Here is a 25,698-nt window from a genome sequence, read left to right as displayed (position 1 = left end):
CTCCCCCTATCACCGTACGAAATTTTTAGTTTCCAGAAATATTTTGCTATTTGTTGCTAGTAGAATTAGGCAGGGTTTCCAAGAGCTTCATTTTAAAAATTCCCTGACTTTTCCTTGATTAATTTTTCATTTCCCTTGATCCTTAACATTCAATGTCATTTTTATCTTGTAATACTTTTACCATAGAATCTTTTAATAAACGAAAAAAAAGGTTATTTTAGATACAAATTTCAAAATGTTTAATTTAATCATTTATTTTAAACAAAAAAAAGTCTTTTCTACTATAAAAGATGACTGTCTCTTTAGCAAAAAAACTTGAATTTTGAAGAAATAATTAAAATTTTAACATAATAGTTAAATTTTCTATCAAAACAGATGAAATTTATTTTAAAAGAAATAAATTTAAAAACGAAACAGATGAAATGTTCTACAAAGAAAGATTTTTGACTCAAGAAATAAATAAAAGTTTATCAAAATTGTTACACTTTGAATCCAAAAGACGAATTTTCTTTACAAAAATTTAATTGTCAAAGAAAAGTTTGACCTTGCAGCAAAAAATTCAAAAAGATCAATGCAGCAACTCAAAAAGATCAATCTTAAAAAAAAATTTTCTGCTAAGCAGTGAAAACTTCAATCAAAGAGATGAATTTTCAACTAAAAATATAAATCTTCAACGAAAAATGATTTTTTAATAAACTGATTCAACCACATCTTACAAACAAAATAGTTGAATAATCAAGCAAGGAAGAATCATTTTTTACCAAAAAGTGGCATTTTCACAAAAAGAATGAAGTTTCAACTAAAAAAGACGATTTTTTTTAAATAAAAAAGATAAATTTAAAAAATATATAGTCAACTATATATTTTTTAAATTTATCTTTTTTATTTAAAAAAATCGTCTTTTTTAGTAGAAACTTCATTCTATCTACTAAAAAAGATGATTTTTTTAAATAAAAAAGATAAATTTAAAAAATGTATAGTTGAGTTTTATGTTTAGCAATATTCCAGCTTACTTTTCACGATCATAATATGAATTTTCAAACAAGAAATAAGTTTAGACGAAACAAACTGAATTTTCAAACCAAAAAGTCCCATTTTTTACCAGAAAGGATGACTTTTTAACAAAATTATTGAATTATCTACCGAACAGTTGCATTTTTTCCAAAAAAGATTTAAAAATTCCTTAAAACAGATGAATTTGTATCTAAAAAAATAATAATACTAAAAAAATAGTTAAATTTTCAGTAAAAAAAGATTCTTGTGGACTTTTCAAGATCAAAGTATGATTTTTTTGTAAACGTAACATCCAAAAAAATCTTTCTTCGATAAAAAAAAATCCTTTAATTAAAGAAATGTTTGCATTGCTCTGCGGCGAAAAAAGTTTATTTCGTATAATTCTTAGTTTAAAGTTTAAACTAAGAATTATACATGTATTTTTCAATTTTTTTTAAAATTAAAATTCATGCCTGAAAATTTATTTTTTTGTTAGAAAATTTAACTATTTTTTTTTCTAAATCATTGTGTTTGGTTAAAAATTTATTTTTAAACTAGTTTAAATTTTAAGTTATTTGTTGAAACTATTTATTTGAAAATTAATCTCCTTTGTAAAAAATAAAACAGTTTTGTTAAAAAGTATACTTTTTGGTTAAAAAAATAAACTATTTGTTTGCAGGATTTATCTGTTCTTTATTTTAAAGTTAAAATCTATTTTGGTTAAAATATCAACTATTACATTTTTCGTTGACAAATTTATGTATTTTGTTTTAACATTCTTTCTTCTTTATTCATAATGTGTCCCCTAAGGGTTTACATGACTTTCATTCCTTACAATCTTTTTGTCTACATTTTTTAAAAATCTTATCCTTACTATATACAATTATTTACACCTATTTACATTAAGTTTTATATCAAGTTCCTTATCTCTATTTTCTGTGATAGCGCAATTTGGGACTTATTAGCAAACGAGTGAGCGAGCGATCGAAAGCGAGAGTGCGAGAGAGAGGGAGAGAATTAGAACGCAAGCGCATCTTATTCTACTTATACTATTACATAATCATTACTTACAATTTTTCCGCTTGTAATCTAAGCGACTTCCGCTTCCTTATTCTTTCACTTTTTTTTATACCTTCAATTTGCCATTTTTCTTTTCACATGCATTCTTTAGTTCTCTCTCATTCGCTCCTCTAGCATCCTCCAACTCCTTCATCCATGCTTCTCCTAATCCATCCTCCCCTAGAATCTTAATCCTATTCTCTTCCTAGCTTCCTTTATCTTCCATTCCTCTCTTACATCCATCCCATACATGCACCCCTCCCTTACCTCGTTTCCAAATTTAAATATTGCTATTCTGTTCCACCTTCTCTCTCCCCATTCCTTTTCTAAATACTTTCCCAAGTGCGAATTGCCGAAGCTGAATACACGGCCCAATGTTGGTCCAATTTTGGCAGCCAAAGTTCGGCTAAGGTTATTGGGCCAATATCGGCATTTTAATCGGCCCAGTGTTGAGCCAGTTCTAGCAGCCTATATTGGCTATTTATATTTATCGATCCTCCACCGATGCTTGGCCCAGTATCAGCACTTTATTGCGCCAAGTCTCACTTTTAGTACGGGGAACCATGTTTCACGAGGATCAGCCAAAGTCTGGCCCAGTGACGGCTCATTACTGGGCCAAGTGTCACTTTTACCACGGCAAACCATGTTTTATTTAAATCGGCCCAATATTGAGCCAGTGCTGGCAGCCTATATTGGCTTTTTATATTTATTGAAAATTTGTCAAAGTTCACAATGAAATTTGTTAAGTTCTGTCATTAAAAATTTTTAATGTTTATGAAAAATTACATTTCCTGTCATTGCAAAAAGTTGCAAAGTAGGCTATAACGGAAAAAAACGAAATATTACGCGAAGAAAAATTGTAATCGATTTAAATTATTTATTTAAAAATTATTGCATTGATATTCCTGTTAACAGTTCATGTATTTTACATTTACACAACGTCGCTCGATAATAAATAATGAGAAAAAGAGAGCTTAAAATTTGGTTCTTTAACTTTTCTGAACTGCAGCTTATGAAAATGACTTTTTGACAGAGTTTCAACTTATTGGTTTAGCGCAGTGGTTAGAACTCCCGAGTGCTAAGCGATAGATTTAGGTATATAGATGTTGGTTCGATACCCCGTAGCGTTAGAAATTTTATTTGTAAAATCATGTTCAAAATGCAATATATGTATTCAATTTAAACAGAGACCATTAATATTTATATTCAAAGTTCTAACGTTCAATTAATATTTATTTTTTAAATACCTGCTTTTTTGTCACATCCTTAGAGCATAGACTATAGCAGTATTGGTACCCATAGTTGGGCTGATAAGTCAAGGCCATAGATATCAATCCGGCAATGGCTCGAAGACGGCAGCTAGGTTTCGTCCCATGATCCAAGAAGCTTCTTGGATCATGGTTTCGTCCAATACTGGTAGCCAGTGTTCGGCTAAGTGCAGACCATAGTTATCATTCCGTCATTGGCGCGATAATGGCAGATTATTTCTTAATAATTTCCAATTCTTTCTATATTTCTATTCTATTAATTTATTTTAGTTGCAAATTCATATCTTTAGTTGAAAAATTAACTGTTTCGTTGAAAATTCGTCGTTTGTCAGTTAAAAATTTATTTTCTTAACTGAAACATGAACTATTTTAGTTGAAGATTCATTTTGTTGACAATTTCATCTTTTTGGTTAAAAATTTAGCGATTTCGTTAAAAAATTATTGTTTTTGGTTTTAAATTTATTTTTTAACTAGTTTAAAATCGAATTATTTTGTTTAAAATCCTTTTTTTCTGTTAAAAATAAATTCGGTTGAATTGATAATGCAAATATTCCATATTTGGCCTTTTTCAGTTAAAAATTTAACTATTTCGTAAAAAATTAATCGACTTTGCGGAAAAAACAATTTTGTTTAAAAAAATCCTTCTTGGTTAAAAAGTCTACTATTTAGTTGGAAATTCCTTAATTATTATTAAATTTTTCGTTGAGAATTTATTTCGTTTGTGTACAGATTTATTTCAGTTGAAAATTCATATCATTCATTAAGTATTTTGTTAAAAACTCGTTGTTGTTTGGTAGACATTTTTTTTTTAACTAGTTAAAAATTAAAATATTTTGTTAAAATTATTTTTGTTGTTGTTGTTGAAAAAACCAATTTAGTCACATTGAAAATTTAGTATTTTTTAATTGAAAATTCAACTACCTGACAGAAAATATATGTATTTTGTTAAAAATTAAACATCTTTGTTCAAAATTCAAATAGCTAGTTGAAAATTAATCTGCTTTGTGGAAAATGAGACAATTTTGTTCTAAAGTATTGTTTTTTGTCTGAAGATTCTTTATTTTCGTTGAAACTTATTATCCTTGGTTGAAAAATTAACTTTTTTTAAAATCTTTGTTTTTCGGTTGGAATTTTTCTTTTAACTGAAATATTAACTATTCCAGTTGAGGATTTATCATTTTAGTTGAAAATTCACATCTCTGTTAAAAAATCTACATATTTTTTGGTTAAAAATTAATCTCTTCACTGAAAATTTAACTTCCATTTTTGTTGGAAAATTTATCTTTTTAGTTGGAAATTCAACTAGACCCTTGAGAATAAAAACATTTTTTTGAAAATTCGTGTTTTTCGATAGAAAATTTATCTTCTTGTTTGAGAATTAAACTATTTGGTAAAAGTTGATCTATTTGGTTGAAAAATCAATAATTATGTTCAGAAGCAACACTTTTTGGTTGATAAATCGTGTGAGTCTAGTTGAGGCAGTGTAATAAACCATTATTTTGTATAACCAAGAGTAATCCTATGCAACCCTAAGTAATCTTAGGTAATTTAGAGTAAACTGAGATAATCACGAAAATACAAAAATTATATTTATGTTCATTAGTCAATGAAAAAGTATAGCTACGGTCAATTTCAACAGCTAGCAACAACCACTGGCAATTTTTATAGATTAAAAATATAAGTAACAGCCAATTTGTGAAAAAAAAACCACAACAATTGAGCATAATGTTATCCGGCATTGTGCAATTAACAAAAATGTTTACATGTCTTTCAGACATTAGAAGCTAAACAAAATTGATATAATGACTTGCATGCATTTTCGTATTATTTGTCCATCTATTTTTAAATAATGTTTATCAAATAAGGATATTTTTAGTTTATCTAAGAATAGGCTTTTATCTTACTACCGCAGTCATTCAAAAGCACTTTTAATTCATGATCCTTCGTTTGATTTGGAATTTTCTTTTCCGTGTAAATTAGGTAACAAAATAAAGCTTGAAAAGAAATATAAATTTTGTAATTACACGGTTTTCAAATATTTATAATGTTTATTTTTGTACCGAAATACTCTCCTTGAGTTCAAATTCGATCAAAAAGTCCAAATTTAATGCCGTATTTTGCAGTGAAAATATATTTTTTTAAATTTATGGGTGAAAATCCAAAAATTCCCGAAATTATAAAACTGCCAAAATATAAAAATCCCGACTTGGAAAATCCTTGCATAATCAAATTACCCGAACAATTTGTAATATTCGCGAATTTGAACATTTTCGGTAGTTTATAATATGAACAAATTTTAAGATTTCTAAACTTCAGCAATATGTGACAACTAAAAATCCCAAAAAATAAAATTCCCGACAATGAAAATTTCTCGAATTGAATCATTTCCGAATGATAAAATAGAAATAAAAAGGAATTATTTTCAAAAAAAAGTAATTTTCAGCAAAAAACTTGAGTTTTCAATTGCGATATATTTTTGGTCTATCGTCAAAAAATAGTTAAATTAACCAAAAAATGGATTTTTAACTAAAATAATAAATCTTTAACAAAAAAAAAGAAAAAAATGTAACCAAATAGTTGAATTTTGAACCCAAAAGATGAATTTTCTACCAAAAAAGGCAAATTTTCAACAAAAGAGATTAATTTTGAACGAAAAAGTTAAATTTTTAACCAAGAATGTTAAATGTCTATCGCAAACGATCAATTTCGGTCAGAAAATGGAACAGTTAAGTTTCCAGTTAAAAAAAATTCATTATCAATACATAAACTAACTTTCTAACAAGTAAATTAATTTTTGAAACAAAAGGATGACATGAATTTTTAAGCAAATAGTTAAATTTTCAACCTAATAGATGAATTTTCTACCAAAAAAGATATCGTTTTTGGAACATAGACGCATTTTCAGAAAAATAGTTACATTTTCAACCAAGCAGATTAATTTTTTACCATGAAGATTAAATGTCTATGCAAAAGATCAATTTCCTACCAAAAATTGAAGTTAAATAATTAGGTAGATAAATTAAACTTTCAATTAAAAACTAACTTTTAGCCCAAGCAGAAAATTTGTTCATCCAAATAAATTAATTTTCTACCAAATAAAAGTAAGTTTTAACAAAATGTACCAATTTGCAATAAAATTTGAAATTTTCGAAGGAATTTTCAGCCTGATAGTTAAGTTTCCAGCCAAATAGTGAGATTTTCGACTTCAACAAAACATTGAATACTTAGATTTTTATTTAAGAAATTAATTTATGATAAAAAACGGATTTTGAACAAATTATTCAAATTTTTATCCGAGCAAAAAATTGTTAACTAAAAAAATTAATCTTTTTTAAAAAAACCTTAACCAAATAGTTGAATTTCTAAGCCAAAAGATGAATTTTCTTCCAAGAAAGACAAATTTTTAACTAAAGAGATGAATTATAAAAGGAAAATAACGTCAAAAAACTTTTTAAAAAGTTAAAAAAAAATAATTCAACTAAAAAAGTTATTTTTTTACCAAAGAAGATTAAGTTTTAACAAAATATATCAATTTTCGACCAGATTTTGAATTTTTTAAATGTAATTTTTAAACTAATAATAGTTCATTTTTAGTAAAATAGTTGAATTTTCAAGTGAAGAAGATAAAGTTTCAAAGAAATACGGAATAGTTAATTTCCACTCAAAAAATGACTTTACCACAAAAAAATTAATTTAAAAAATAATTGTACCAAACAATTAAATTTCTAACAAAAACAGATTCAACTTCAGGCTTTGAGAAACATTCCCATTTTTATGGATTGCTCTATACATCTCTATGGCTCTGGAAATTAATTTTATTCCTTCTAAAAGTGTTTCTTTAGATTTACTTAGTTCCGACTCCTACGCTTGAAAAATCTAGCACCTACTTGGAAAATCAGAAAATGTTTTAAAAGACGTCGAATTTTCAACAAATAGTTACATTCTCAAAAAATGTACTTTTAATCAAGTAGATGAATTTGAAATAAAAAAAAAACCAATTTCTAATCGAAAATGGAATAGCTCAACTTTCAGTTAGGAGAAATATTTGCCAACAGTTTGAAAAATTAAAACAATTTACATCAAAATAGTCCATTTTCAACCAGAAAATCAATTTCCTACAAGAGGGTTCGACTTTGAACTAAGCAGTCAAATTTACAAACAAATATATAAATTTTCAATTAAAACAATAAAAATTTTCAACAAAAATGGAACTATTTAAATGAAGTTGAAAAAAATTAATTTTTAAGAGGAAAATACGAATTTTTAAAAGAATAGTTCAATATTCAAACAAGAAAGGCGAATTTTCAATTAATGATTTTAAGTTTCAAACCATTAAATTTTTTGTTAATTTCTGAATTCTACATTTATACTTCCAAGCAAACAAAAATTAAATTTTCTAGTAATATTACGAATCTACAGATGGAATGATTAAATTTTGATTAAATAAAAAATTATTTTTAACAAAGCAGAACGAATTTACAACAAAATAGTTCAATTTTTAGCGAAGAATATGGAATTTTTACGACAAAGCCACAGTAAATCCCAGATTTGTGCTTACAAATTTATCGTTATTGTTATTATCCGATTTAGATAAGTAATAATGCTGGGCGTGGTTTTAAAGCAAAAAAGTTCATTTTTCAACTAAAAGAGACGAATTTTTAATAAAAACTTGAATAGTGAAATTTTTAGTTCAATAAAATAATTTTTCATAAAAAAAACGAGTTTTCAAATAAGGAAATAAATTGGTAAGCACTGTTCTACTTTTTGTAAATAAATATTATAATTGGAAATTTAACTGATCCCTTTGAATATTCCATCATTTTGATTGAAAATTAATTTCTTCCGATGAAAAATGATTTTTAACGGAAAATTGACCTATTCAATTTTTGGTTTAAAATGGATTTTTTATTTAAAAATCCATGTAGTTTGTTGAAAATTTGTCTTTTCTGATAGAAAATTAATTTTATTGGTTCAAAATTCATCTTTTTCTTTGAAAATTCAAATTTCTCAGTTGATTACTCGTCATTTTCTTTGAAAAATTATCTTTTTTCTTAAAAATCAACTAATTAGTTGAAAGTTAATCTCTATCGTTAAATTTTTTTTTGCAGATTCATAATTGCAATTGAAAGTTTATCTGTTTAATTTAAATTGTACTATTTTGTTAAAAATTCGTTTTTCTCTTCTTACAATTTTTTTTACTGAAATTTAACTACTTCAGTTGAAAATCAAACCATTTTTTAGACATTTTGTTTTTTGTACTTGAAAATTAAATAAGTATACTGAAGACAGAAGTAATTCAGTGTAAAATGTAACTTTTTTGTTAAAACTTCGTTTTTTTTTTAATTAGGAATTAATTTTAGTAACTAAAAATTAAACTCAGATGAATATTTCATCATTTTATCTGAAGATTCAGTTATTTTGTTGAAAATTCGTCTTTTTGGTAGAAAATTAATCTTGTTTTTTGAAAGTTCTTTTTTTTTTGTTTGAAAATTTAAGTATTCCAGTTAATGATTTATTATTTTAGTTAAAAATGTTGTCTTCTTTGTTAAAAAATTAACTGTCACAGTTCAAGATTCATCATTTTAGTTGAAAATACCATCACTTTGGTTGAAAATTTTAGTATTTTTTGTGGAAAAATTGTTTTTATTTTTGGTTCAAATTAAATTTTTTACTGAAAATTCAACTGTTTGAGTTGAAAGTTTTATTATTTTGCAAAAAATTTGTTAGTGAGTTAAAAGTTAACTTGTACTAAATTTCAACTAATTTAGTTGAGTATTCACTCATTTTAGTTCAAAATTCATTCATTTTGTTAAAAATTCATCTTTTTGGTAGAAAATAAAGGTTCTTGTTTTAAAATTCATATTTTTGTTAAGTATTCAACAATTTTAGTCAAATATCATTTACCACAGAAAAAATAGGGAGTACTCCTTCTTTTGTTTTTTAATTACAGTAAAAATATAGCAACAGACTCTACAAAATAAATTTAAAAGGGACATTTTGATTCATTTAATCCAGATTAATTATACTTATCTGTTCGCAGAACTTAGCGACCAGAAATTAAACCAAAACCTTAAATCAGAAGAATAAATTTGACTTAGAATGAAAAGAACTGTACTCTCTTCCAGAATAATATTCTCAGAAATCAGTTTTTTCTTTGAGGATGGACATGGACATGGAGTTTCGTTGCAATAAGAATTCACCCTCTTAAGCTGGTTAAGATGCTTTTGCGTACCGTAAAGAACGAGAGCACGACGAGTTAAAAATAAGTTACCCCATAGAGGAAGTGCCATACTGAAGAGTGACGTGAGCGCATGCATGCAACAGCAGAAACAGCAATGTAAGCAGAGCCGCTACTAGCCCTTTATGCACCCTGTGTGAATCTATAATCTTGCCCTCTCTCTCTCTCTCTCTACATAAAAAAATTTGAATAACGTCTCAATCAAATATTTGAAAAAATTTCAAAATTCAAACGACAGGTCGCGGACTCATTTGAGAAATTAAAAATAGTGTTAAAAGTTTTAATATCGCCTAGTGGCAAAATTTTGACAAAAAAGTACATAAAGCTAAAACTATTTTTACAGGTATATATGAATAAATATAATAAATTAGAACCAAAATTACAAGAAAGTAACATTTTTTCTATTATCCGGGGGAGTTTTGTCCTTTTTTTTTTGTATTTTTTTGTGCAAATTTTTGTATTTCATTGTAGTTTTAATTTTACACAAGAGTTTACAACCAAAAGCATTTACAGGAATTTACGGGTTTGGCAGCCAAACAGTTCTTTTTTTGGAACTCAAGATGACAAATATTTAGAATGTTGCGATAATATAATTTTAAATTAGGAATTGTTTATGATCGCTATTACAAAAAAAGCTTCTATGTTTAAATTTGAAGGAAATGGTCGAGCATTAAAAGACAATATAGAATAGTTGTTAATAAGCAACCAAATTGATACAAAAAATAATAATTTTAATAATACAAATACAAAAAATAATTTCTTGGGAAAGCGCCGCAAGGTGCAATGTAATGTTAATTAACAAGAATTTTTTAATAGGATGCGATTAATAGGATTAAAATTTTTGTCATTTCAAGTAATGAAAAATAACCTGTTAATGAAGGCATTCAAGCTGAACTCTTTCGAATGTTAAACTTTGAAATTTGAACCTTGAAATATTTTAAATTACGAATTTTTTCATTTAAACGCTAAATAATTTACATGTATAAAATGGAAGCATTCAATACTTTTTAATGGAACAATTGTAAATTATGTTAAAAATTATATAATTTTAAGGGCGATATTGCCAAGCTCTGAAATTTTAACGATTCCAGGATTTCTATTTTAAACAATTTAGTTCTGAATATAAACGTTGGTAAATATAGAAAAATGGCTCTTTTTAAAATTTTAAACCTGTACATTTACTATATATAAATATAAGTCTAAGGCTTCCGAATGAAAAAAAGTTTAATTTCTAACGTTAAAATCGGTAAATTGTTTAATTTTGAACAGTTTCAGAATCGTCATGTAAATTGAATCATTGTTCAATTTTTGATACTGGAATTGCAATTCATTTTTGAAAATAATTAATTTACTTACAGTTACACTTGATCAACTTGAAATTCTTTTTTTAATCAAAGAATTTTCAATTTCAAACGCTTTTAATTTTTTATTTTGCAAGTTTAAAAAACTGGGTTTTAAAATTATTTTAATTGAAAATATATGCTCAAAAATTAAGACCTAAAATTATCATTAGTGAAATAAAGTATTTTAGAAATACGCATTATAAACTGATTGATTTTATAATCTAATAAGTTAACAATTAAACTTAATAGTCGAAAAAGTTCAAATCGAACTTATTTTAAGTAGCATTACATCATTTGCTATTCCATTTTTATCCATCTGAAAAAATAATATTTAGATGTCGTCAATATTAAGTGAATCGAGTTGAAACTCAGATTTTATTTTCATAATTAGCCATAGAATACGAATAAAATATTATTTTTTAAATATCACCCCCATAAGTCTAATTATGATTTTTCGCGTTTTTAAAAAATGAAAATTGCTGCCAAAACATAAAAAATTACTCTATACTGATAATTAGATATTTGCACCAATTGTTTAAACAATTTATTATTGTTCTTAGCAATGTTCTGTTAGAATCGAAAGGTTTTCGAGAGAAAAAAGTTGCAGTTTTTCCCAAAATTTTCCACTTTTTGTTCAGTTTTCAATTACATCTTTTTCGAATAAACATAATTGTTTAAATAATGAATTATTATCGTGAATGATATTTACTTTGAACAATGCTTAGAATTACGATTTCTTCTAAAGTTTTAAACTTTTTATCCGCTTTTCACTTTAAGTGACTTAATATTTAATTTAATTTAGAAAAAATAATTTTTTTGACCAATTATTATTATTTTTACACGGGGAGAAATTTCAAAAAAAATGATTCACGAAAGCACGTGATTTTAGAGCTACAACTTTAAGTGCTTTAAAGCCTCGGACTCTATGATCCAAATCTAAAAGCATAGAATTCGAGACCTGAGAGTAAAGGGGCGTGGCCTTATGCCTAAAGCTTTGACACGTATGCTTTAAAATCAAGGGTTCCGAGATCTTAGTTCTCACGTCAAAGCATAATAAACTCAAGGAGCAGTGCCGTGACTTTATCTCCCGAAATTTCTCTCCGTGTAACTATCTTCTTTTAAATTAATACCATATAATTGTGGTTTTTTAAATCGAATTTGTAACTTTTTGTTTAATTTTAAATTAGAATGAAGTAATAATTAGTTTAGGTTAACAAAAATAATTTGTCTAAACAATTTATTATTCTTTATCAATATACTATTTGCTTAATGGTGAAAATCTGCCGTTTTTTCCGAAATTTGTAATTATTTTTCACTTGGAGTGACTTGGTAATTAATTAAGTTTAGGAAAAATAATTATTTGAACAAATGATTATTTTTTATAACTATCTTCATCTATATGAATGCCAGATAGTTGCGGTTCTTTTCTGAAGTTTTTAACTTGCTCTCATCTTTTGACTTATTGAGGTAATAATTAATGCAAGTTAACGAAAATAATGGTTTTAACAATCAATTATTGTTTATAACTATCGTATCTTAGATAATTGCTAGAAAGTTACGGTATTTTCATGAAATGTTCAACTTTTATTTGCTTCTTTACTTATAAAAAAATATTTAATAAATATTGAAGGGAATCATATTTTGAACAATCTCTTTTTTTGTGAATATATTTTTATAAAATAGATCAGATATATGAATTATTCTTTCTACTAAGAGCCCTTTTGTTTAAATTAATATTAATATTCATCCTTTGTTCTTAACTTGCATTAATTATTATTTAAATAAGTAAAAAGTTGACAAAAACTTTTAAAATTCAGGAGAAACCGCAAATTTCTAGCAATTATCTAAGGAAAGATAATTATAAATAATAATCAATTGTTTAAACATTTATGTTTGTTCACGTGAATTAATTATTACCTTACTACGTAAGTGAAACTTGACGAAAAGTGGAAAATTTCAGAAAACCCCGCAACAATCTATAGAATTCTTATTGGAGAAGATTGTGCTTAACAATAATAATTTGTTTAAACAATTATTCTAATTAAATTTCAATAAATATTATCAAACTTGAAGCGAAGAGTGGACACAAGCTTGAATATTTCATACAAAACCGTAACTGTCAAACATTATTAAAAAATAATGTCAAGTGAAAAACGAATAAATTGTTTTAAAAATTAGTTTTGTTAACTCTGACAAATTATTTACCTCACTCTGATTAAAGATTGGACAAAAAGACAACAATTTTTTAATAACTGCAATTTTCTAGAATTATTCTAAGCGAGTATTATTAGCAATAATAAGTATTTGTTTTGGGGATTTTACTTGTCCACATTAATTATTACCTCATAGTAGTCGATAATTAGACAAAAAGAATATAACTTTTAGTTTCGGTTTTCAAGTTGTTTATCTATTAATAAAGAATAATGAATGTTCTGCACCATAAATTTTCTATATTGAAAATTCCAAATAAATAATTTTACTACATCATGAAATTTATTTTTAAATGTGTAGAAACTTTATTGATAGGAGAGAATATTTAATTTCTAAACTTTTTTACATTATCAAAGACACAAGAAAAATTAAATTGTGGGAAATACTTAATAATAATTTAGCTTTCTAATCCTTTTGAAGGATTTTGAGATTCAATTTTTAAAATATTTCTGGAAAAATTTTAAATGGTTTGATTTCAATTTTAAAAGAATAATTTTAAGTTTTGAAGATTTCCAAAGATGTGCAAATATAATATAGAAGACCAAGACAATTCTTTTAATTTTTCAGGATTTAACAAAAATTTGACGTAAAATGAATTTTTCAGGATGTCAAGAGAATGAAAAAAATATTTTTAAGATTCATGGGAAATTTTCAAGTGATTTTTTTCTAAATTAATTCAAAGAGAAAATTTAAAAAGATTAAAAAACATTTCAAATTATTCCTCAACAATTTTTAAAAGTGTTTAAAAGATTTTAAAGCAAAATTTTGCCATAATACATCATATATTATTTACAAATAATTTTTTGTAAGGCTTAGAGAAAACGAAAAAAATTATTTAGGTTCCTAAGAAAAATTTAAAGGATTTTTTATTTAGATAAATTAATTTAGAGAGAATATTCGAACAGATTTAAAAGACCTTTCAAAGTATTCCTAAAATTGTCCAATAAGAATCTGAACAATTTTAATACAAGATTGTTAATTTTGCATAATTTAACAAATTTGTAAATATATAAAAAATTTTCGAATGCTTATAACCTTTAAAAGTAAAAAAAAAAGAATTTTCTTAAGATTGATGGTAAATTTTTTTATAATTAATTGTTTTGAAGAATGAACTTTGAGAGAAAAATGCAGAAAATTTCAAAACGTTTAAAAAAATTTTCGTTATATTTCGAAAAAGGGTCAAAGACTTTGAAGCAAAATGTTTCAATTTGGTAAAATTAACAAATTTTTTTAAAATCGAGTAAATTCAAGAAATATCTAGAAGATTTTCAAAACAATAGAAAAATAATTTCCAACTGTAAAAGGTTTAAAAAACGCAGATTTAAAAAAATTTTCAAACCAACACTTGAGAAGCTTTAAAATAATTTTGAAAGGTTTATAGTGAATAAACAAATTTTCTGAAAATTTCTAGAAAAATTTGAGAGATTTTCAGGCATTTTTAATATTCTGAATGATTTTTTGGAATTTTAAGAAAAATTCGAGTCTGCTAAAAATGTTTTTCCGATTAAGGAGTTTTTGAATATATTAAAAATATTTTAAAACGTTTCCAAACTTTCTTAAGTCTCTTATCTTAGGAAAGTGTCTACTATCTTTTTAAAAAATACGAAAAATGTTATCTAACTACAGGGGGGAGCGGGCGGAGGGGTCCGAAAGAAATATAATGGAATGTTACATGGGGGACTAAAGGTAGAAAAATAACGTTAGGTAATATGTGAATGGCCCTTTATCATAAATTTAATTCTTGCCCTGCACTTGCATCAAAAGAAGTGAGGGGCCTCTAATTTTAGCCCCGACTTTAGTTACGGCTCTGAACATAAGATACAAAACTTCGGGGGAGTCTACTATGCGGAAAATGTACTACCTTCTTGTTTTCTTTTATCCTTTTAACGAGTATTCTTTGATCGTAAACGAGGTGATAAACACTCTGACAAGCAGTATCCCTTCGCTGATCAAAAGAAAATTATTATTTTTCTTTTCTTTGTAGACGCACCCCAACAGTTATTCAATCAGTTACGTTGTATGTCTCTCCACTGATCGTAAATATTCTCCCTCTTCTTTTTTGCAATCGAATCGACTAAGCACATTGTATAAGCGTCGATCGTTAATTTATATATCTCCAAACAGGGGCTCTTAGACAAAGAAACATTTTATTCACAGTAAACCCCAGGAATAAATTTTATCTTTCAAAAAGATAAAAACGTTGCATCAGGTTTATCTAACGAAAGATAAAATTTATCTGAAAAAAAGATCAAATTTATCTGAAAAAATGATAAAGTTTATCTGACGTAAATATTTTTTTAAACTCAGCCAATTTCAGTCCCATACTTTTGTTGAACAAATCTTTAGTTTTCTATCGACCCTGATGTAGACTTGAAAAATTGTAAACAAACACCATTTAATATAAACTAACCAAAGTGCAGCCTGTGTATTCAGTAAGTGTAGGTGAGTGATTTTTGAGTTTTTAATTATTGAAATAAAGTGAGAATATTTAAAATTGAATATCGCGAGGATTTTTTCATTTATGAAGGACATTTTTTCTTTGAAAATAGATGCAGCTGTCTGACATATAACCTATGTCGAAAAAATATTTACGTCAGAAAAACTTTATCTTTTTTTCAGATAAATTTTATCTTTTTTCAGATAAATTTTATCTTTCATTAGATAAACGTGATGCAACGTTTTTATCTTTTTGAAAGATAAAATTTATTCCTGGGGTTTACTGTGTTAAGATTATATTGCATAAATATTTAGATAAGGAGTTAATTTTGTGCAGTTTGTAAACTGTGATATAGTACAATAAATTCGACTAAAGTCTCGGCGTATTTTCGATGGAAATTTTAATTTCTTTAAGTTGTCCGAATCTATAAAAAAAGATTAAAAAACTATTTTGGTTTATGGCGTTTTTGGCAATATGCTTTAAGCGACAAAAAAGAACGAAAAAAGATTAATTATTACAAAGCGAAAGGATTAATTTTCTATCGAACGGCGAATTTTCAACGAAATACATGAGTTATCAACCGAATTGTTGAAGTTTCAATTAAAAACATTTGGATTTTTCTTTAAGAACATTCTTTTTTTTACTAAAAAAGATGAATTAAACAAAAATTAATTATTTTTCAATTAAACAGTTGAATTTTCAAATAGAAAATAGAAAATTAATATAAAAAATCGGAAATTTGAATTTTTAGTTAAACACTTTGATTAAAAAAAGAAGATTTTTCAAAATACTTAAATTTTTTACGAAAGAAATTAATTTTTAACTAAAATGATGCGTCTCCAATCAAACAATAAATGTTTAACAAAGTATTATAATTTGCAACAAATAAGTTCAACTTTCAACAAAGAAGGTGAATTTTCTACAAAAAAAATTTAACAAAATACATGAATTTTCCACCAAATAGTTGAATTTCAGACTATAAAATATAACTTTAAAATTAAAAATGGAACGGACTAATTTACAGTTTATAAAAATTAATCTTAAGTCGAAAACTTAAAGGATTTTCAACTAAAAAGATGAATCAATAAGCGAGAATAACAATAGTAATAAATAAGTAATGAAAAATAATTACAGTGAAACTCTGGGACTGGGCCGGTTTAGGGGCTGGAGGGAGTGGGTAATTACCCCAATTCTCGAAAGAATTTTCTGAGGCCCTTTCTCAGAGTTTCACTGTGATAGTAAAATTAAAAATCTCTAAAAAAAACTGAATTTAAGAAAATTGCTAAGTTTTCTACAAAGTAAATTAATTTTCAGCCAGAAGAGATTAGTTCTCAACGACAAATGTAATACATAGTTGATATTTCAACATAACAGATGTTGACATCAAATCAAGAACAGTTAAGTGAAACAAAAAAGTAGTAAAAAGACGTAATTCATCAAAATAACAGAATCGGAAAAGTGACGCACATAATTTTTCCAAACTCTAAACCCAGAGACATCTAAATTTTAAATTTTTCTTGTTTTTCCTGTTGAAATAATATTAAAATTTACTTTCAAAATCACCTTTTTCGCAAGATAAAATTTATTACAAAATATGCATACAATAATAGAATAGCTGACAACGAATAATGAGAACTATCTGTAAAAATATTAAGTAAAGATGATAATATATAATTTAGTAAAATTGTAAATATTAAAATTATTTCAACAGCAACGACATGAAAGATTCAATATTCGTTGTCAGCTGATCTATTATTGCATATTCTGTGATAAATTTTATCCTTTGGGGAAAAACAAGGTGAAATATTTGAAACAGATCGCATACATCAAAATTAAACAAACTTTGAAAGTATGTGAAAAAGATTTAATTATAAAGGTTAATAATGTGAAACAATTTAGAGGGTAGTTACCTCTTCGATGTTTTTTTTTTCTTAAAAATACATTAATACCTTAATCCTCTTTTTTGTGTGCAACACGTATTTCCTTCGGATTTTTATGCTCGATTTTAGATTGATTTTGCAATTCAATAAATAATTGGTAGGGTGGTTTAACTACGCGTAATTTTTTATATTTATGTTTTGGATTATTATTTTCCTAATTTTCTTTGTGTATGGAAAGTAGATATTATCATAGACAAAAAATAAAAAGTGTTTAGGTATAGCTACGCCCATTAATTTTTTTTGTCGAAACAAAACTTAATTTTGGTCTCAAGTGCAAAATATATTTAAAAAATTTTTCTTCTATGAATTTAGCTATTTTCAGCACATTTAAAATTATGTAGGGGTGGTTCACCCCACACCCGTAATTTATTTATTCATATTGGATGGACTCTATTTTACTTGCTTTGTTATAAAACTAATTTCCAAAATTTTTTGTGTACGGAAAGAATATATGATCGTAGATACAAAATGAAAAGTTTCATGGGTCGCTAAATCCTTTTAATTAAGCCATTACGTCCCAAAACAAAGAAATTTCTCTCTTACGTTTGAGTTTGAATAATTTTATAAAAGAGGCAAGGAATTGATTGTAAAATACACTTTTCTACTATTTTCGGGTATATTCTAGACGATGTAATGGTTTAACAACGGAAAATATTGATTTTCAACTAATAATTAACAAATTAAACAAAAAATGTATGGATATAACCGCGGTTCCACTGTACTTCAATTATGATGCTTTAACGGCAGTGTTGCACAGCTGAGTCATGTAAAATTGTATAGCAGTAAACATTAGATTTTTATTTTATAAAAATAATATCAGTAAATTACTCAATAGTGGAAAAAACGATGTTTCACACGCTGCATTGGATTTTGGTGTGAAAATGACGTAAAATAGCAATAAAATCATTTTGTATAATCTTAATATCATGATTTTACTTATTAAACACTAAATATTTTTATTTTTCTTAAAAATAAACTTTTTAATTACCTTTTTACTGAAATAATTAAATATTTATATGATTTGAGCGAACAAATAAAAAAATATCGATAAACGAAATAACAAATTTTGGTTTCCCTTTTTTGGATGCTATTTCGTTTAAAAAAATTGTAGATAAAAATAATCAGCGGCTTTGAAAAGTTCAGACATTTTGTGCACTTTTGTGCACATTCACGATTGTGAAAAAAAATTCCTTCCCCCTCTATATTTTGATTGAAAAAAAATTGCTTATAAAAAAGGAATTTTTTGTTTAATTGGTTCATTATTAGTTGAAAATCAATATTTTCGGTTTTTTAAACCATTGAATCTTGCATCGTGAGGAAACTTTTCCAGTAGGTTTGATCGAAATCAATGTGGTTTTTATACACAAAACTAAGCAATCGAAACTTGAGACCCCTATATGCACTAGCGCTACTGAAATGTAATATACATGTGTATTAAATTTCATTTACAGGTCAGTACAGCAATGTGCGTAAAAACTGAACCTGCTTTCATTTCTGTAAATCTTGTCAATTATTCTCAATTAAATAATTAATCTAGAATTCGTCGACTCAATTGTTATTTATAATGAAACTGGAATATACGGGTAAATTTGTTTTCCTAAATTCGTTCTAAATGGTCAAAATTTATTTCGAATACAGTTAATTTTAGGTTAAGTCTGTTATTTATTTCCTTGATTGAACTTTTCGATTTGAAATCCAATTTTATTTTTGGTTAACATAAATAAGGTATCATGTTTTATTATTTAGAAGCGAAAATTACAGCTAAACTTATTTTAAATTTGTGAAAAATGAAATTATATGATTTTTCTCGTAAGTGATTAATATGAATGTTTATCAAATTTAATATACGCACTCTTAATGGCAATTTCATATGCTTAATATATTAATTTTCATACACATGGGTATATTAAAGTTAATATTATTTTTAACAGTGCACGTAGATTTCTTCGTCTGACAAGTGGATTTCTGCAGAATACTGGGATTAGTTCAAAATACTTAAATTAATCCGGATTGCAGATAGATTAAATCGTATTACAAGTGGATTACTTCGGATTAAAGGGGGATTGCCTTGGATTCTGCGTGGATTTCTACGGAATACTGGGATTACTCAGAATTACTTGAATTACTGCGGATTACAAGTGCATTACGCCGACTTACAAAGGGGTTGATTTGAATTAGAAGTTTGTATGAACTAGTAGGATTACCTCGAATCATTTGAATTACATAGGTACCAAAGTGGATTACTTCAGATTAAAAGTGGATTACTTCGGATTAAAAATAGATTTCTCCTGCTTACAAGTGGATCACTACGAATTACCAGAGTTTTTTCGTCTTCCGAAATTTATAGGAGAATTATATCAATTGCAAAGTAGTATGTAGTGAAGTTATACGATGCGTATAAGAGTCAATGGTCCCGATAAAATAGAATCTGCAAACTAACATATAGAAGGGTGTGCATGGTACTCGAAGTTGTAATTTATTGTAAATCATTATGCAATGTGCACACTGAACATTGACGTGATTCAGATTCTATCTTAAGCATGAACAAATCTCGAGAAACGCAGCAGTGTGTGTAACTTTCTATATATACATAGTTATATCAACACATGCCATTTTCTATGTGTCTTTTTCAGAATCCAGTTATGAAAATCAATTCGGCGCACGATTGGCCTATAAATTCACAGAAGGGACAATAAATAAGGCTCATGAGCTATTATCTGTTGCAATCCGGTTAATAATAGAGTAATGCTTAGAAATTCAATACTTTTAATACCTGTCTATGTCGAAACTTTATATCGAAATATGTAATTATTCTTTAGCGATTGAGAAGGTGCCCGTAAGTCAGGAAAAACCTAGATTTCGGGGAAAAGTCCAGGTTTTTTCAAAAATTGTTTGCCAAAGAGAATTACTATAAAGAGGTCCAGGTGGAGATAATATATATTTTATATACAGTGTGAAGTATTATACATAGTATTCATTTGTATTATAAATCTTTTACATAAAACAAATGAACATTACATATAAAACTTTACACTATATATAAACTATATACAATTTTTCCGCCTGGGTGTGCTTGAAATAATTATCAAGGGTCAATAAATTTAAGTTTTTGGAATTTGTATTAAAAATTATTTTCATTTTCTTATAAAAGAATCTATGTTAGAAATCTTTTAACGTCACTGAATGTTAATGAACAGGAAAAATGAAAAATTTAAGAAATTTTAAAAATAAAGTTTTGCGACCACTCTAAGATAATATTCTTGTTAGTAATTTGTTTTTCTTCTATTTCTGTTTTTATTTCATTTTTCTAGATGCTTTCTCCTGAAAATTATATTTTTATTTAAAAATTTTATGATTTTGTGGAAAATTCAAGAATTTTGTTGATTGAACTACTTTGTTAAAAAATATTTGTTTTTCTATGATGAATCAGTTTAGCTAAAAACGTAACTCTTTTTCTGAAAATAATTTTTTGTCGTTTGAAAATTAATTTCTTAACTTTAAATTGAACCATTTCATTTTTGGTTGACAATTTATCCTTTTCAGTTGAAAACTCAACTATTTAGTTAAAAATTCATTTTATTAGTTGAAGGTTTAACTATTTTAATGAAAATGATTTTTTTGGTTTGAAGGTTCATCTTTTTGGTTAAAAATATAAATACTCTCTTGAACATTTGTTTGTTTTTTTTGTTTAAAATTATTTTTTGGTATCCGAAAATTTAATGTTTTTATTTTTGGTTGAAGAATGATCTCTTTAGAAGATTGATCTTTTACGTTACAAAAATTATCTTCTTAAATAAAATTTAATTTTTTTGTTTATGAATACAATTATTTTAACATTTCTGGTTGAAAATTGATATTTTTTAATAGAAAATTCGTAATTTTGTTTTAAAAAGTAATTTTTTTGGTTGAACTTTCTTTTTTTGTTTGTTACAAATGCAAATATTTGGTTGAACATTAACTTTTTTTGAAAATTTATATTTTCTGGTTAAAGATTCAACTGCTTTACAAAAAATTTGTCTTTAAAGTTCAACAAATTTTTTGAAAACTTGCCTTTTTCGTTAGAAAATTCGACTTCTGGGGCAAAAGTTGAACTACATTATTAAAAACTCAGTTTTTTGGTTAACGATTTATCATTTTTGTTGAAAATTTATCTCTTTGGTCAAAAGTTTCAATATTTAAAAAATAACATTGTGTTTGGTCCGAAATTTATTTTTTTAGTTTAAGGTTCATCCGTTCAGTTGAAAATTTAAATATTTCCTTGAAAAAAAATTGTTGTCATTGTCTAAAATTAATTCTTGCAGCTGACAATCTAACTTTAATATTTTTTGTTGAAAATTGATCTTTCTTAATATAAAATTCGTCATTTTCCTTACAAAACTAATCCTTTTGGTTGATATCTTTTTGTCTTGTTAAAAGTGCAACAATTTAGTTGAAAATGTACTACATGTTAAACATTCATATTTTGTGGTTAAAGATTCAACTGTTTTATACAAAATTTGTCTTCCAGTTCTACAATTTTTTTGAAAATTTGCCTTTGGGTTAGAAAGTTCATTTCCTGGGGTAAAATTAAACTACTTTGTTAAAAAATCATTTTTTTTTATAAGAATTCATCATTTTAGTTGAAGCTTTATCTCTTTAGTTAAAAAAGTAAACTATTTTCTTTAAAATTGATCTTTCTATGTTTAAAGGTCAACTTTTTCTAGAACATTTAACTTTTAAGCTTGAAAATTCAACTACATATAGTTAAATTTACAAACTGTAGTTCAATTTTCAAAAAATATATATTTTTTTAAATGCAACTCTTTGTGGTTAAACTTGAATATTTTTTGTTTGAATATGAATATTTGTTGGTTGCAAAAAAAGTATTTGTTTGAAAGTACAACTAGCTTTTCGACAATTTTATTTTGTCGAAAATTTAAATAGTTTGTTAAAAGGTAATTTTTTGTGTGCGAAACATTCAACTATTTAATTTTAATTTAAAAATTTGGATCTTTGAATATTATCGGTACAAGAAAATAAAAAAGTTATTCAGGTAAAAGTAATATAATCTTTAGATATCAATCCATATTAAAATCATTTATATGCATAAATTAGTTAAAGTCCCTTATTTATTATTTCCGATTTGAGACTTTGAAAAAATGCTAACTTGAACAATATATTCAAATTATTATTCATTACGAAATAGCCACGATTTTGGACGTCACGGCAATGGAAAATTTTTCGCACGTGTTGATTACGCAACAAATATGTGAGAGGGGTAAAGCTGGATTCTCTTTAAAATGGAATATGCGATTGAAACATTATAGGGAAAACGTTGCATAATATTCTAAAGAGTGATATTCTTATTAGTTGTGACGTTTTATTTGAATATACGATGGATGAAATTATGCAAGAAAATTCTCCATGATGTAATTGTTTCTTTACAATGAGGAATACAAGATTATGCATTAACCCTTAGGCTGTGACATCAAAAAACAATGCCTTATACTTCGTGTCTTATACAAAAAAGATTATTAGGCAATAGTTGTTATTCGATTTTGCTAGAATTGAGCCACCTATTGAAATTAGTAAACATTTTAACTAATTCAATTTTAGAGAGTAGAACAAATATTTTCGATGTCCAGGAATATAGTTCATAATAATAATAATAGTTTAAACTTAATAACTTTTATGGAAAAACAAGTAAGTAGATATTAACTTCGATTTTAATTTTTTGTTTACTGGCCTTTCAGATTTCCGGTCTGATGCTCTAAGTCCAATTTAAAGGTTTAGAGCTTCAAACAGGAAATCTTAAAGACTTGAGCTCGAATCATGGCAGAGCTAGAGCCCTTTTTCAATTTAAAAAAATAAATATTGAAAAATTATTGATTCTAGGTCAGTAGAAAAAAATAGCATCAAAATTAATAATACATTTACCTGCTCAAAAACTTTAACAACAAAAATGTATATTATTGAATATTAAGATGTACACACAGAACTTCCCGAAGCAATCAGATTCGCATATTGCATACGGGTCATTCAAGAACAAAATAATTTATCATCACACATGGAAAATACCGCTGCAAAGTACAATGGATGTATTCACTATGGGTGTATTTATTTGTGCTCATTTCTAAACATTTTGTTTCCTCATAGATATGAAATGAATTTACTTCCTCATAGCGGGAGCTTTTTCTCTAACAAAATAACACAAATGGATATTTTCAATATTTGTCAAGCTTATGTTATTGTCTTACCGAAAATCTTATTTTCATAAAATGAGAGAGCCCATCAAAATGAGAATCGATGTGTTCTGTCGTAATGAACATCTTTTCAGCTTAGGACAGTATTACATTCCAAATTAAAACCAAAGTTTCTTTTATATAAATAATGTACCTTTTTTGATAAACTTTTCTTGTCGCTATTGATTAATCAAGAATACTGAAAGGAAGTTCGTCAAAAGATCAATCCACGCGTCTCGATGATGATTTTCTGGTTGAAAATTCATATTTTCGGAATAGAACTTCTATTATTTTCGTAACAAATTCAACTATTTAGTTGAAAATTGCTTTTTAATTGAAAATTTATATTTTGAATTGAAATAGCTACTGTTTTTTAGAGAATTTGACTATTCGGTTTGAAAATATAATTTGGTTGACATTTTTTTTCTCTGTTGACTGAAACATTTTTTTCTGGTTGAAAATTCGTATTTTAGGTTTCATAATGTATCTCATTTGGTATAAATTGTTGTCTTTTTGGTCTAAATTACACTGCTTTTAATTTAAAATATTTAAATTTTTCACTAGGGAGCGTTCACTTATGTCACGCACCGAGGGGACAGGGGGGGGGGGGGTTCTTATCAAGCGTGACAAATCGTGACATATGGGAGGACGAGTCATTCTGCGCGTGATGTCACGGATGGTTTTCTTGTTTTTAATTGACAACCTGGAAAGTATTAAGTCCATATACTCGTATATCCTAGCTGCTTGATATGTTCTTTGAGAAGAATAAAAAAGTGTTAATAATCAAGTTCATATTTTTAATTATGTTCATGTAACATTTGATTCCCATATTTGAGAAGATTCCGAAAAGTATTTTATAATTATTTTAAAAAATGTGAAAGGGAGGGGGGTCGAAAGAACGTGACGTAATATTATAGGTGGCGTCTCGTTAATTCGTAACTGAGCTTGACAAGGGGTACGGGGGGGGGGATCTTGAAATAAAACGTGAATTCATATGTGGAAGCTCCTTATCAGAAATATCAATTATTATATTTTGCATAAAGAATTAATCTTCTTTGATTGAGAATTAAAATACACGGTTGAGAGATAATCTTCTTTGTTAAAAAATTATATTTTGGATGATTCATAAATTGATGAACATTCGTCATTTTAATGGAAAATTCGTTTTTGTTGTTAAAATTTAAACCATGTGTCCACAAGTTCAACTATTTGGTTGAAAATGTCGTTATTTTGTTAAATATTAATCCTTTTGTGAAAATTCTATTGCTTTGTTGAAAATTCTTCTTTTTGTATTGAAAATTCGATTTTTTTAATGCAATATATTTCGACTTAAAATCATAGAAATTTAAGTGTTTCATCTTTCATTCAATGTAAAATCTATACCTTAATTTTATTTTTAAAAATGTATTCCCCTATTACTCTCCTAGTTTCGTGAAACATTACCCTATTTCTACGAATTTGAAAGCATTTTGGACTGTGAAGTTTGTTAAAATATAATGTATGCATGTTTTTTTATTTTATTTTATGCATTTCAAAAATGAAATCACAGAAAAAACTGAGGTTTCCATTAGAACCCATTTTTGGTTCCAAAGGAGCTGCCATACAAAAATGAACCCCACTCGCTAAAAAGGAACCTAAAACAATAAATGAGCTCTTACCCGAGTAAAAATGCTAGGACGATGTTTACTTGTTGTAAGACAAGCCTTGTCTTGGCTGAGATGGTCAACCCTTTTTCGGCTAATAAATGACATTAAAATTGATGAATGAAAAATTTGTAATTATTAAGTAAGTTACTTGCAATTAAAAAAATCAGAATCTAAAAGTCTGAACGAGTGTAACCCTTAAAATTTTTCTTAAAAAAATAAAAATTATAACTTTCTAGAAGAATCTCCTTAGCCTTTAGAAATACGTAAAAACAAACAACATTTTCGGTATCATCGTCAAACAAGTATAATACAAATGAAAATCAGTAATTGAGTTGATTGAAT

The 25,698-nt window shown here is 26.4% G+C and overlaps 1 protein-coding gene across 2 annotated transcripts in view; it reads left to right on the top strand.

Moving 5' to 3' along the window:
- LOC117174558 (caveolin-3-like) overlaps window positions 1-25,698 on the top strand; it is a 506,197-nt gene that overhangs the window by 429,022 nt on the left and 51,477 nt on the right. The gene's annotated exons all lie outside the window — the stretch shown is intronic.

The sequence above is a fragment of the Belonocnema kinseyi genome, chromosome 6 (assembly GCF_010883055.1).
Source record: "Belonocnema kinseyi isolate 2016_QV_RU_SX_M_011 chromosome 6, B_treatae_v1, whole genome shotgun sequence".
Classification (NCBI taxonomy): Eukaryota; Metazoa; Arthropoda; class Insecta; order Hymenoptera; family Cynipidae; genus Belonocnema; species Belonocnema kinseyi.
Note: the sequence above shows the minus strand (reverse complement) of the source record. Positions and strands in the feature narration are given on the sequence as shown.